Raw genomic sequence first — 15,319 nt, forward strand, 5'->3', positions numbered from 1 at the left:
ATTGCCCGATCCACTACCCTTGTCTAACCCAAATGCGAGGTCAATAGGTAGACGTGGCTCTATTCCAAACATCAGATTGAATGGAGTCTGGCCTGTAGACTCGTGGCGCGTACAATGTTATGCATGAATCAATGGCCCTAAATAGTTCTTCCAATTCCTTTTCTGATTTGGGTTGAGAGTTCCAACACATCTAGCAGTGTTCTATTCCATCGCTTGCGCATACCATTGTCCATTGGATAATAGGGTGTCGTGCGAGACTTCTTTATTCCAGTAATTTGACATAATTCATTGATGACCTTGCTTTCAAAGTTTGCACCCTGGTCTGAATGTAAACACTGCGACATATATACTGCACTATGCAACTATTAAACAGAGCCTCAGCTGTAGTCCTGGCTGTCTGGTTTCTTGTCGGAATGGCCTGTGCGTACCTGGTAAAGTGATCTGTAATAACCAGTATAGTTTGGTAGCCTCCTTTGGACATCTCAAGAGTCAGAAAATCAATGCAAACGAGATCCAATGGCAGTGTTGTCAATATGTTCACGAGTGATGCTCGAACATCCGTCGAAGATTTTCTAAGCAGGCAACGACGACATTTTCTGATCCATATTTCCACATCTTTTGCCACGAGTGGCCAATAGAATATATCCCTTAGGAGAGAAAGTGTCATGTCTAGGCCTAAATGACCGCAATCATCATGTAAGTAGTGCATAGCCTCCTCACGGTCAGACTTGGGAAGTACCAGCTATAGTTGATCATGATCATCAGCACTTGTCCACCGGTATAGCACAATTCTTCGCAGACATAAATTCTCAAAGGTTCGAAATAATGCTAAATGATCTCTTCCAGTAGGCAGTGACTGTCGATTAGGCTTTACATACTTGATCCATTCCCTTATTACAGGATCCTTGGATTGAGCAACTCTCCAATCTCTGTCCGTCATTGCGCAAATTCCAAAACAAGATTTAAATGTCGTCAACAACATCTGCAGACAGAACGATTTTCAACAAATGGTTGGGCACAAGCTAAATCACAGAGAGCGTTTAAGGTCTCTTTGGTAGTAGTCCTAATATCCTTAGTGCTGATCCTGCTCTCTACACATGGCAACCGAGATAGGCCGTCCGCGTCTGAATTCCTCGATCCGGCTCTGTAAATGATGTCAAAGTCGTAAGCAGCTAGAGCAGCTAACCATCGATGCCCAGTGGCATCACGTTTGGCCGGTGTAAGAATATATGTGAGTGGATAGTTGTCAGTGTACACAGCAAAGTACCGTCCATAAAGGTTATCATTGAATTTCTCGGTGATTATCCATTTTAATACTAGGATATCCAGTCACTGCGCTGAATAATATCGCTCACTTTTTGTTAACCCTCTCCTGGCAAAGCTGATTACTCGCTTGATACCATCTTGAATCTGATACAGAACCGCACCAAGGCCGTATTGACTGGCATCTATGTGCAGCTCGAAAGGTTGCCCAATGTCAGCGTAGCCTAGAATAGGTGGTGAATAAAAAGCATCCTTCAGCTGTTGAAAGACTTTAACCTGTTCCGGTCCCCACTTCCATGGTATGTGTTGAATTTTCTTCTGACGCTTACCAGCTTTATTCCGAGTGCTTGGCATTATTTCTGATAATGATCAAGATATCTTCGAGAAGTTCTTCACAAACGTGTAGTAATATCCAGCAAATCCAAGGTATTGTCTCACTTCCTCAGGGCTGTGTGGAGCAGGCCAGTCAATGATCTTATCAACCTTGGCTGGATCTGCCTCAACACCTGCCTCTGATACAACATGTTCGACATATATGACCCTTTTCTTGAAGAATTGGCACTCTTTGGGGACAACTTGAAACCACACTCCCTAAGCCTTGTTAGGAACTTTTCCAGATATTTAAAATTTTGTTCATAGGTTTTACCGAAAATGATATCGTCTAGATAGATCACGCAGATGGTCAGATGCATATCTCCGAGGCAAAATTACATCAATCTCTGATACGTAACTGGTGCATTGCAAAGCCCCATGGGTAGTCTCTCAAACTCGTAGAATCCTAATGGACCCACTGTAAAGGCTGTCCTCTCTTTACGAGTTTCATCTGATTCAATTCGATGATACCCCGACTTCATATCCAGCACTAACATATTTAGATTCAGACAAACAGTCCAAGATATCTTCAATCCTGAGCAAGGCATATGAATCCTTGATTGTCATCTTATTCAACTGCCGAAATAAACGCACAGGCTAAGTTTTCGATCCTTCTTCCTCACTAAAACAAAATTGCTGGGCCAAGGACTAGGTGCTTTACGAATCACACCTCTAGTAAGCAACTGATGAAGGTGATCATTCACCTCACTGTACATGGAAGGGGGTATCCGACGGTATCTGTTTAAAAGGTGTTTCGTCGATCAGATTGATGCGATGTTTTACAGCTGCCGTAAATTCCAAATCTGTTTCACTTTTGGAAAAGATGTCTTCGAATTTCTTTATAAGATTTATTCTTTTCGTAGATCATCTTTGGACAGTTTATCCGAAGTGATGTCCATCTGACTCGCTCCCTTCCAACCGCATCTGCTGGGATATAAGTCACATACACTGGTTGCAACTCAAACAAAATAGCTCTAGGCGGAATACCAATTGTCCTGGCGGTCACGTTTGACACATGAACTTCTATCAGACCATCCCTCGCGTAGTTGTAAGTCACCAGACCTGGAGAAATATAGTCTTCTTTTAATGTGGACATCACTGAATTCTGAAGCAGAGCACATGTTGAATGTCTCGCAAGGTAAAACATCTGAATGTCAAATACCACGGAGTTGGCAATCAAGTTGTCTGTAGAAATCTTCTGCATTCCTCTAGAGCACGCATTAAGTAGTTTGTCCCTAGCAACACAGGAACGCGACTACTGTAGTTGCTGTCTGGCATGACTAGCATTAGACAACGTTGTCTTTCCACATTTGGCAGAATGTTACTTTCTATTTCAACTTCTATGTAGCCATTATATGGTAACTTCTCTCCATTCACACATTCAACATTCAAAAGGTCTCTAATGGACTCAATCGGAGTTGTCAAATTCTTATTATAAACTGTCTGGCTAACAGTTGATACGGTCGATCCGATATCAATCAGTGAATTTACTCTAATAGCACTGATGACAACAGAAACCTCATTAGTTTGTCGTGTCAGTTCCTTTATGCTTCTTGGTACAACCCTTTGGAAAGCCTACTGCTTCCCCCCAGCCATAGACTTCGTAAAGTTTAAATCCCGTTTCGAATGGTCTAGTAGAACACGACAAGCAGAAGCAATGTGCCCGATTTGTCCGCAGCTCCAGCATATTCGGTCTCTCCTCTCATCAGTGTTATCTGTGCTAAATCTATTCCTATAGTGTTGCTGGTTGTTGGATACGTGGGATGCTGAATGCTCTTTAAGTATCTTCACTTCATTTGACAGCTGCTGGACAAGATCCCTCAATTCACTAAGCTCCTTGTTTTGTGATGTGGATGAAGTTGATGCCATATTAAGATTGGTAGTTCTTTTGTTGCGTTTTAGCTCATCTTCCCGTTACCTGTGTTCAGATTCACTAGGACGAAGAGCTACTCTCAATTCGTCAAATGTCTTGAGTCAAACTTATGGCCAGACACATCCTTAAGTGTCTTTAAGTCATGTCCACAGCATAGCCCTTAGCATATCATTTGTCTCACTGGTCTTCACTAACCCTTTTTGGACGGCTTTGTTCAACAAATCTTCCAGCCTACAACTGGAAATAGAAATATTTTCGTCCTCTTTTTGGCGAGCACTGTAATAGTCAGCTAACAAAGTCTTTTTCAAATCCACATTGCCAAACACACTGTCCAGCTTTGATAATAACTCCTTAATGGATGCTGTTGGACCCAATCGCATAGCAATCCGTCCAGCTTCTCTCAAGGAACGTCGGATGGCATGATATACCTGGTCCTGTGGATGCGTGCCTTGTTATAAGCATGTAACTTCGTATCTCCATAATTCATACGATGTTTCACTCTTCCTGTCTGCTGAAAATACCGATATCCTTAATTTATGTGGTAGTGTGACAGATATAGGACCACTGGCCACGGACGGCGTTGCATGTGATGCTGTCAGCTCTTCCTTAACAGGATGTACACCCAACGAAGACTTAAAGTCCGCCATCCACTTTGCGAAATCTTCAGGTGTATCTGCCTTGGGCTTCGCCTTTAAAGCCTTAAAGGCCCCTACTAGATTTTGAACTTCTGTGAAATCCATATCTAAATTTTAAAAAAAAACGCGCGATCAAAAGGACGAAAGTATGCGCAATGTATATATATATATATATATATATATATATATATATATATATATATATATATATATATATATATATATATATATATATATATATATATATATTGCGCAAGTTAAGCACGAACATTGCAAAAAAAAGGTTAAGCAAAAACATTGCATAAAAAGATCACTTTGGAAGAACAATTTTTGTGTTGTCAATAGCGAATATTGTACCATTGGAAAAACACAGTCTATTGGTAAATAGGTTCTAGACGAATCAATTAAACCAGAACTACCTGTTATCTAGCTTTGGTATAAAGCAGATTTTAAGATGTAAAATAAATTTATAAAGTAACATATTTCCTAAATTTTTACTAGGGAGAAGAAAAAAAGAATGGTAAGAAAATTAAAGTTCAGAAAGGACATTGGGTTGCTAATTGATCGACTTAAGATATAAATGCACCAAACAAAATATACAGGTTAAAATATTCATAGATGTTTCTGTAGTAAGTACAAATTAATTCAATTTGGTCAAGGTTAAATGAACAAGTAATGCAGTGTCCTAATGAGCCAAAACACAAATAAAATCAGTCTATATACGCACAGGATGAATATCACTGTCTTTCACAAGGTTCAGATGATCCACAGAGCATCAATGAAAATGCTCACAAAACATTTCCTGTCACCCATGGAAGAAGCAGAGGATAAACACAGCCGGAGTTCCATGTGTATTTTGCTATGAAGTTGTTTGTATAAATCTACATGTATGGAGTACCCACATGTACACATCCACTGGTAGTGTGATACTGAATAAATTGCATCTCCGTCTATTCTTGTTTAATCCACTTGATCCAGTCCTCCTTCCAGCATACATATATATATACATACATACATATATACATACATATATATATACATATATATATATATATATATATATATATATATATATATATATATATATATATATATATATATATATATATATATACATACATATATATACATATATATACATATACATATACATATATACATATACATATACATATACATATATATACATATACACATATACATATACACATACACACATATACATATACATATATATATACATATATATACACACATATATATATACATACATATATATATATATACATACATACATATATATATATACATACATATATATATATACATACATACATATATATACATACATATATACATATATATATATATATATATATATATATATATATATATATATATATATATATATATATATATATATATATATATACACACATACAACCTTCAGCTTCAGCACAATTTGTCCCGCGATGGGCGCCAAATGTTACAGCACTTGCCTTCTACTCACAGAATAGACGATACAAGTCCATTATTTGTTATAAGAAATTGGGTTTTATTGTGCACGAGGTTGATAAGTGGAGATTTATACATTTTTCTCCTGCTTTGTTACACCCTGCAAATACAATAAAAATACATTTACTACAACAATGAATTATACTGTCATCAGTGCATTATTGGTCTGCTGTTTACAGTACATTCAATACGAATAACTTACTACATTTATATATTTATTAATTATCCATCTAGAGAGATAGTGGACCAAATAAACCTAAACACAACAATCAGTGTGTAGGGCAAACGTAGAGAGCAGACAGACAGACACAGTCGTATGGACAGAATTATAGGTTCATCAAAGAATATACAGATTGATAACCTATTAAAGAAACTAAAATACATCAACATACATTCCAGAGAAATATACAGAGTACATATAAAATAAACTGTTACATTAATCATATTATAAATCTATTTACCTTATCATATGGGACAAAGGTCAAGTCACATTTTCCTTGAAGCAAAATAATCATCAGGCACTTTTATTAATGCAATGCCATGACCAGCACCCTTCAGAAGCTCCAATGGACTGACCACCACTAATATGCTGTTCATACTATGTTGTTTATATAGACAAGTGGCAAACTAACCAATCAGAAAGTTACTTACCAGTTGTCATACAATAGAACATGAACAGTAATCAGGGTAGCTTCATTGCTAAGTGAACAAAACTCGAACAGGTAATCCTGGTTCAAGGTTGCCTAAATGGCTAAATATGTGTAAAATGACCATAACACAATAATTGCAACTGATGACTTTATTTCACTCAATAAACATTAACTACATAAAATAATACAATACTTTCTTCTGCCTAATTAAAACATGAATATATAAAATATATGATCCTGCTACAAACGGTAGAAATGCTTTTTCTTCTACAAATGTATCAACATATACTTGATACATCCATAAACAACACTTCCTCACATCCAATATAGGTAGATGAGAAAACCGTTTTCCAAGTTTATATCGCCTGGTTGATTTTAGAGGGAAGGCATGAATGGAGATGCATTAACCTGATTGGTCGTATTGGTGATTTTCTGTATTGTACATAACCACAGCAGTAGTTGACGTGAAAATGTCCAAATCAAAAGATTTTCTTATTACTCGTGTGTCCACCTCCTTATTTGGGTACCTACAAACCATTGTTTTAAAAACGACGAAAAGAAAACACACACACACACACACACACACACACACACACACACACCTACACACACACACAAGACGACACATACAGATAGAAAGACGACACAGTCGGAAGCTGTACGGGCAGAAGAGAATATATAAAATTGTTCTCAATATTAAAGGAAGCGTGGAAAGAAAATATGCGACAAGACAGAAAATCAAACTCAGAAAGTAAGAAAGAAATTTGAAGGCATAATGAATGAAAGCGAGGTAACATGGCAAAAAGGCATGTTATCACATTTCCTCCAAAACTTGTTGCTTGGTCAGGGATTCGAACCTCTAGCCTTTTTACGTAAGATTTATATCAAGAAAGTTAAAATTCGGAGCAATAAGAAGGCACAATTGCACCCCTAAAAGGTGAGTGTCGAGTTAGCCCGGTGGAACACGCACCACTTCAACCGAAGTCTCCATGACAGGGGAGTATCTGACTGCTTTAGTCTCAGTAGATTTGTGTTTAGTTTGATGATAGATAACCCACCGTGCCATGGCTCACCCAGTCTTATCGGACTGACTTTATTCATTAACGCTTAGCGTTGCTATAAATAGTAATTATTCTTGTTGAAAACAATCACACCGTCTAGCAATGTACGGGAGGAAACTCCAGAATACTTGTTTAGATGTTAGTATACCGCAGCTATGTGTAATTCTTTCAGAATGAAATCATCCCGAGAGACAAAAGTATATCTGATTGCTGTTATGACTTATCCTGACAATGTAATTTCTATGAGGACATAGAACACAATTAATTTTACTATGTGCTCTCTACATTTGTTTCTCAGTACTGACCTTTCCAATGTGTGACAATCAATGCAAATCATATGTTAATCTAAAATACCTTTAAAGATGACTTCACGGTGAAGTTCTTGTCAAAGGTTGGCCTGCTCTTATTTGAGATGCTGGACTGTCAACATAGCAGCATGTAAACAGAACACAGATTTCACTTCCGGATCATCACCAAGGCCTTATTACTCACTGTGCACTGTCGCCAAAATACACACAGACAACAACACCCTGAGCTCATATTATCAAGAATGAACAGTTACCTTTAAATCCCTACCAAAAATGCATAAATAAAACTCTTCTTTCACCACCAAAATGAGAGAGGAAAAACTGTTCTAAAAATAGACTAGAACGACATTCCTGGGTACTGAACTGGAAGTATTAATTGTGACGTAATTCCATAAGCACTCTGTTCTACACCGGATGCATATCATTTCATGAAACGGTATGGCAGGGAAAGTATTGATATAAAGTGATCGAAAGATTGAAAAATCTAAAGACAAAAAGACAAACAGTCAGACAGACTGAAAGGAGATGCACAAGTAAGTAAATCTGAAAGACAAGCGGCCAGAAATTATCTTTCTTCTACAAATACTTGAGCATATACTTGATACAGCCAACAACAGTTCTTCACATTCAATACGGGATGGCGACAAAACTTTGTTGAAAGCTTTTATCTCTTGGTTGTACCTAGTGGAGTGTATGTTTACGATTTTTATCGTAGCTTTACCAATTTTTCAGTCATATCGCTCGATGTTGGCAGATGATTGATAACCCACCGTGCCATGGCTCAACCGGTCATATAGGACTGACTTTATTCATTAGCATGGTGATAAATAATTATGATGCATGTGAAAACAATGGCACGGTCTAGCAATGTGGGGGAGGAAAGTCGAGAATACTGTAGCGGAAACTCTCTCGGCTACACTATCCCGAGTCCCACTATCGTGGATTCTTAGGATAAGTCTATGTATCTGGAGAGATACCAATGAGGACTGTGCGACAGATTTCTACCTCAGCGGCATACATCTTGTTCCTGGCTTCTTGTCGCCGACTGAGTCGCTGGGTCGCTGAGTCGTCGACTGGGTGTCCTGTTGTCGCCGACTGTATCGTCGACTGAGTCACTGGGTCGCTGAATCGCCGTCTGGGTCACAAACGTGGTAGTGGAGTGCCGTCTGGGTCGCCAAGTCGTATACAGTGTCGCTGAATGTGTCGCATTCACTGGATCGCCGATTCGCCGACTGGGTCGCCAAGTCGACGACTGATGGTCCTGTGATCACCGACTGTATCGTTGCTGTGTCGTCGACTGGATTGTCGTGTGGGTGGCCGGGTCGCCGACTGGGTCGCTGACTGGATCCTGTGTCGCTGACTGTGTCGCAGATTCGTCGACTGGGTCGTAGAGTCGCCCACTGGATCGCCGATTCGTCGACTGGGTGTCATGTGATCGCAGATTGTGTCCACTGAATTGCTGGATTGTCGACCGGATCGTTGTCTGTGTCACCGGGTCGCCGCTTATATCGTCGACTGAGTGGCTGGGTTGTCGATTGGATCACCTTCTTCGTCGCAGAGTCGCAGACTTGGTTGCAGAGTCGCTGACTACAATGCCCGCTAATATTAAAATCAAACATCAACTTTAAGGAATCGAAAATTAACTTATACGAAACGAAAATTACTGTCCAGAGGTTTTTCTTATTTCAAGACTTATTTAGATTGTAATATACTGCTGCTATGTGAAATTCATTCAGAAAGAGATCATCCCGAGAGACAAAATTACACCAGATTACTGTTTGGAGCCGTTCTGAGGCTGCAATTTTTAAAAACACTTTTTTTTTTACACCTGATCATTTGGGACGTATTGATATAAAGAGATTGAAAGATTGACCAATTGGAAGACAAAACGACAGTCAGACAGACTGCAGGTAGATACACAAATAAAAGGAAATAGCCAGAAATATTTTTCTTCTATAATGTATGAATATATACATGATACATGCAAGAACACTTCCTAAGATTCAATACGGGATGGTGATAGAACCGTACTGAAAGTTTGTATCGCTAGGGAAAAGCGTGAATACAAACGAATCCACCTGGTTGTCCCTATGTTCGATTCTCTGTATTTGTAGATAGCCAATATTTCAATCGTCTACTTTGGAAGTGGTAGAGTTATATATATATATATATATATATATATATATATATATATATATATATATATATATATATATATATATATATATATATATATATATATATATATATATTGGAATAGCTAACATTTAAGTTTTGCATACGTGCCATTTGTAAGCGAAGACAAATACTTATAATCCCTTGTCAATTGTCTAACGTTGCACCATTTGATTGAATATTACTAAAGAAGTATGCTGTTTTCTTCCTTGCAAAGCATTTGTTTGAGCTTATGTTTAGCATGTCAGCCAATTAATGTACACGCCGGCTTGATTTTAGTTTGACCTCTTTATTGTCCACATGCTAGGACATTTATTTTTCTTCAAAACCAGATATCACCGGTATCCCATTCGAGTCCTACGTGAAGATCTGACTGCGAGCGCATAGGGGTCATGTTTTGGTGATCTATGTTATTACCATAATAGCTAATTGTATCAGCCAGTTAGATGAAGCCTTATATATTCGCGTTTGGGAGACTGAGCAGTATGCCTGAAGGGTATCAGTGTGTGCCTATCGATCTGATTCACCTTCAAATTTCTGAAATTTGCATTTACATTGGCTAATTCAAAGGTCACCAGAACATGACCCCTAAGCACTCGCTCTCAGATCTTAACCAGGGAGGATAGCATCTCTGTTAGTATAGCTGTACAACCAGTCGTAGATTCTAGTACCCTTCTTGCAGGTCTGTTCATACATTCATCACTTATGACATGATCAAAAGAATAAGATATATGATGAACAGGTGCATACGAAGGTAAATTAAACACGTAGAAGCTCACGATTCCATTAAAACGTTAAGATTATTTGAAGACGCACATTCCCGATGAAGAAATGTGTTTTCTCGAAACTCTGCCTTTACATACGTGATTATTTTGATCAAAAAGACGGCGAAAGAAGAAATAGAAGATAGGACAAAATATTCAATTGGGCTAGACGCTTCTAACCTATATGGAAAATAGCCTAAAGCAGGTTGGCATGAGAGAACGAGGTCGGTCTCAAAACTAAGATACCAACGCTGCATTATTAGAATCTAGATGGTACCAAAATGCCCACTCGATGCTTGTAGCAGTTTTAAATAATAATGATATTTCATATTAATGATGGAGGAATGGACATGAATTCAATTTAATGAATAGTTATTGTTACTAGAAATTAACGTGGAGAGTGAATGCGTAAATAATTTCATCCTATCGACCTTTAATTGAGTGCATGACTGCAGTGTTAGATAACGGCACAACCAAAAAAAAAACAACTGTTTTTTCATATGTCATTAATTATGTTTAATTCAAAGAACTGTTACTGTTAAACCACGATTTAGTTGCTCAACATTTCTTACACTGTACATTGCATGTACGGCAGATGCATTCATCAAAGTGTCATACTTTACGAATTTGTTTTTCTTATATCCCTTATTCACTATCTTTGTTTTTAGGTATCACACCACATGAAATGAACCTTAAAACCATTGTTTAATATATTCATTAAAGTCAGTTTAGCAGATACATTCCACTGATTCTCCTATATTAGAATCCCAAAACCATTTTGTCTGCTTAGACCCATTTTAGACATAGCTGATACTGATAAAAGTGTAAGTTTTATGTTGCAAGATTAAATGTATATTTTCACCCTTTCATATCTATACTTTACCTACATTATCTCCAAATAATGGGTTTAGTTTCTGTTTACAAAATACATTTAAATTTGTGTTCTTGGAAAGAGGAAAGTGGTGTTTTGCATGAATATTTGCATGTAAAACAGTGTTGCTGTCCAATACTATAATATTGTTTATAATTTAGTATCTTAAAATTATCATCTGAAGGAAAGAAATAAATTTTCTTGTTCGCCAACATTTGTATACTTTGAATACTTATTAATCCGAGGAACTAGGCTATCACAAATACCATGAAATCACAAAAATCACAAATACCACGAAATCACAAATACCATGAAATTACAAATACCATGAAATCACAAATACCACGAAATCACAACTACCATGAAATCACAACTACCATGAAATCACAAATACCATGAAATCACAAATATCATGAACTCACAACTACCATGAAATCACAAATACCATGAGCTCACAACTACCATGAAATCATAACTACCATGAGATCACAAATACCATGAAATCACCTACAGACAGTTTCATACAAAATCCACAAACATTTAAAGCCTTCTCTTCTCTTCCAATTATAAAAGTGGAGGAAATAATAATAATAATAATAATAATAATAATAATCAGCTGCAATGTCCTTAGGTTGTTATATGTTGTTTACATTTTCCCATTCACTGTTTGTATGTACCTGACAACCATTCCTTCTACAGTCATGACAATTAAATGGAAAATGTACATTTTATTTGTTTAAATTAGAAGAAAATTGGAACATCATGTTCATAGGGGAGATAGAAAATAATATTTAAGCTAGATCTTCTGTTTTTTATTGTTGTTATAAAAATATACTTGGTATTTAAATTTTTCAAAAGGTTTGCTGATGTACTAACGTGTGTGGCTTTTAGTGATATCATTATTTTCAAATATAAATGTATATAAATTTGTTTTTGTTACTCATTTCATGAAAAGCTGTTTCATAACAGGTGTACTTTATCAACCAATCAGATATTTTTCTCAAAGTTTTGATGTCGTCTGAAATCTTTTTTTTTATAATTATCATTGAGAATCATGTTTAAATAAAAAAAAAATAACTGTGACTTTTATCCTCATGCATCTTTTAGAAAGGTGGGGGATTATGTCCTCCTACCTGCCTGTATGCCAGTCCCACTATTAGTAATGTAGTGTATCTCCTATAACGTGAAAAACACCGACTTGAATCTTTGTAATATGATGGGGGGGGGGGAGGTCGTTAAATGTACACAGTGATTTCAAATGGATAGTTAATATTTCTATTTAAAAATTACTTAATATTTGAAGTATTTTAGGATGAAATCTAAAAGTTGGTTTATGTTACATTTAATGCCGGGGGTATGCATTGGGGTTTGGAGTTACACTCTCTTGGGTCTGAAGGACATGAGACAGAATTAGAAATACCTCCATATTAAATACAGACTGTGGGTCATGGCCCTTTGGGTCTGAAGGACATGAGACAGAATTAGAAATACCTCCATATTAAATACAGACTGTGGGTCATGGCCCTTTGGGTCTGAAGGACATGAGACAGAATTAGAAATACCTCCATATTAAATACAGACTGTGGGCAATTGATAACGGCAATTCCAATTCAAGTTAGATTTTATCAATAGAATTAACAGGAGTGTCCAATTTGGATTTATTTCATCATCATAACAAGAGGTGAAAAGAGCGCAATTTCCACGACCGATTTGCATCACCTTCCTTTCCTTGACCGTATATCAACGTCCTCCTAGTTCATCAACTTCCTAAGCTCTATGCTTTGCCCCTTCATGGACTTCCTGGTCCTTTTATTCTGACCTCGTCCTTCAATTTTCGCGGACTTCTGTCTTCAGACTGTCCCGTCTCTCTACCAGAAAGCTGTTCCTTATTGCTGTTCTCTTTCAGAACTTGTGCGTCCTAGCACTAAAACCTGTCTTTCTTTTACAAGACGGCCACCTGGTCCCTTTCTTGTTTAACGAGGAAAGCACTATACTCTTTAGGCCTTCCATGGAGTAGACTACTTTTTGCTCTTTCATAAAATTTCGGACTAAAGAATGTCGACTAAGGTCGTCACTTTAAAGTCTGATTGCTTCTAAAGTGTACTCCTTAATTTATTCTGCCAAATCGTAGGCAGCGGTCCCTAATTTTTCCCAAAGAAATCATTCCTTTCATCAGCTTTAGGCAGCTCAGAATCTGTGAACGAAGGTGCGTAACAATTTTCCTTTGAAACAATTGTAAGTGGACATAGGTTCCTACCAAGCGGTTAGGGTTCATAGCTCAAATGTTTACTTTCTGAAGACCGTGTTAAGATACCCCGGTCAATTTCACTGAGTTGGAATGCTGTCCCTTTGAAGTTTACACTGACATGGTGGGAATTGAACGAAGAAAGGTCGAAGTGACCCTACACAAAGACTTTTCTGGCTTAAATGCTATAAAATTTTAATGCTCAATGCATTCAACTTTAAAGGTCACTGCAATTCAAAATTCGACACTTCACACACACACACACACACACACACACATATATATATATATATATATATATATATATATATATATATATATATATATATAGAGAGAGAGAGAGAGAGAGAGAGAGAGAGAGAGAGAGAGAGAGAGAGAGAGAGAGAGAGAGAGACAGGGCGGACAGGGAAGTTGTCACGGGCTCCAGAGGTCTTGGGGCGTCAAAACCACGTGCTCCAGAGGTCTTGGGGCGTCAAAACCACGTGCGCCAGAGATCCTGGGTCGCCAAACTCTTTTGGGACTTCATAGTCGTCCCGGGCGCCTGTTACTACTAGTACGCTACTGCCTATTCAAAATATTTCCGTTTTTAACATTATTGCCGTTCTGTTATCGGTACATGAGATTTATTTTGTCCATCTGTGTCTGTGGATCCATCTGTCTTACCTATTTATGATAAAACTCATCCAAAGCTTTATTTATTAATATTAAACTTGCACTGTGTGAGAATTTGGGATGAATATGTTTGTGTACCATATAAATAAACAAATACAGAGCTCATCCTTTCGTTATTTGAGTTTACGAGAGAGAGAGAGAGAGAGAGAGAGAGAGAGATGTTACTACATAAACTTTTCAATATGCAACACTCTGAGATGCCCCCATGATCCCATTACACAACAAACTACTTCTTTTATCCACTGTTCTAAAACTGCATATTAAAATTGTTGTTCTTAAGGGAGAGCCCATTACTATATATTAAAACTATATCATCCCATGGGAGACACTAGTACAGTCTTTTATTATCACATAGATTATTGCGAAAGCTTCAACATCCACCAGTGGCGTCACTAAGGGTGCGGACCGCACCGGGTGACCCTATCAGAGAGGGTGACACCGAAATGACTGTCTATAAAATTTTTGAATTTTCGTGCAGGAAGGAGGTCCATGGGGGTGACACCGTGAGTTACCGCACTGGGTGACACCAACTTTAGTGACGCCACTGACATCCACTCTCACGCTGTTTATACCGCTAATTACTATTTGGATTTGTCACGTGATTGTATTAGCGTTGTCAAGCTTTGTTTTATTTTAGATGAGATGATTCCTTCGAAGTTTGTCCGTCTTTAAATGCGATTTTGAGCCTTATTAGATTGAATATGAGCTTAATATAAAATATTTTACAGACATTTCAAACAACAAAACAATGAAAGCTAAGTTAATTTTTGTTTTAATTTATGCAGCAGAACTGAACCCCTTGAACAAACCATCTGAAATGAAAACAATACAGCATAACTCCAGCAAACGTTCCTGAAAGATTTAGATATATGTTTTTAATTATATATATATATATATATATATATATATATATAT

Source organism: Sinohyriopsis cumingii, chromosome 3 (genome assembly GCF_028554795.1).
Source record: "Sinohyriopsis cumingii isolate HCF-2022 chromosome 3, ASM2855479v2, whole genome shotgun sequence".
NCBI classification, from domain to species: domain Eukaryota; kingdom Metazoa; phylum Mollusca; class Bivalvia; order Unionida; family Unionidae; genus Sinohyriopsis; species Sinohyriopsis cumingii.